Source organism: Zootermopsis nevadensis, unplaced genomic scaffold (assembly GCF_977971745.1).
Source record: "Zootermopsis nevadensis isolate Lab colony 2312 unplaced genomic scaffold, Znev_1.0 Znev_ptg000015l, whole genome shotgun sequence".
Classification (NCBI taxonomy): Eukaryota; Metazoa; Arthropoda; class Insecta; order Blattodea; family Termopsidae; genus Zootermopsis; species Zootermopsis nevadensis.
Window position 1 is genome coordinate 200,510 of NW_028259147.1, and position 878 is coordinate 201,387.

Sequence of the window (878 nt, forward strand, 5' to 3'; positions counted from 1 at the left end):
TTCCCAGAGGTAAAACGTGATTAATACCAGGGATGACCGAACTACGTCTCCTGGGTCAGATGATTCATAACAACTTACTCCGGGCCACACCTATAAACATGTTTCCGTTTGTCTCGAAATAAAATATTCTCCCTGGTAAATTGTAAAGTTTCATGATCAGCTCTACATCATACCTTGGCCACATGGGATGGGAATACAATGTTGTATCAAAAACATATCTTACACAAAATAATATTGCTTGGTGAACTACTTAATTATCAGAGTAAAACCTCCATGCCATACCACCAGGCAATATTTCTGCTGGTGCCAATTGTCTGTAATCCCGGAACTAGCACTAATCTATGAATCATTAAAACTTGTAGGCACCAGTAACTCTTAAATATTGGAAATGCAGATTTGTTGAAAACCAAGTTGTATGGTAGAAGTTTGGTCCTCGTCACCTCCATCTTCAAGGCAATGGAGGCATCAAGTAGCTCTGAAATGTTGGTAAACTTCTACCAGATTATATGGCATTACAACCCGCAAGACAGCCATCTTCATACTTGTTGCCATGAGGACCTCAAATGCAATTTATTACAGATTAATGATGCAATTTGAAGACAAATGACTGAATGATGGACAAATTCAGTTGAGAAAGCCAAAGTAACAAGGACTGGCAGCCACAATTTTAAACTAGTTAATATTTTTATAAACTTCAACTAGCAAGAGATTTTATATCTCTCACTTGAATTAAAGAAAGTGAATCAGTAGTAAATGAGCAAAATCAATATTTCTGTGATTTACCAAAAAATATGGAACCCACATTAAAAGTAGGAAACTGGGCAGAATGGAGAAATTTGGTCTCTGGTGATGTATAAAAACTATTTCATTTAAAAGCA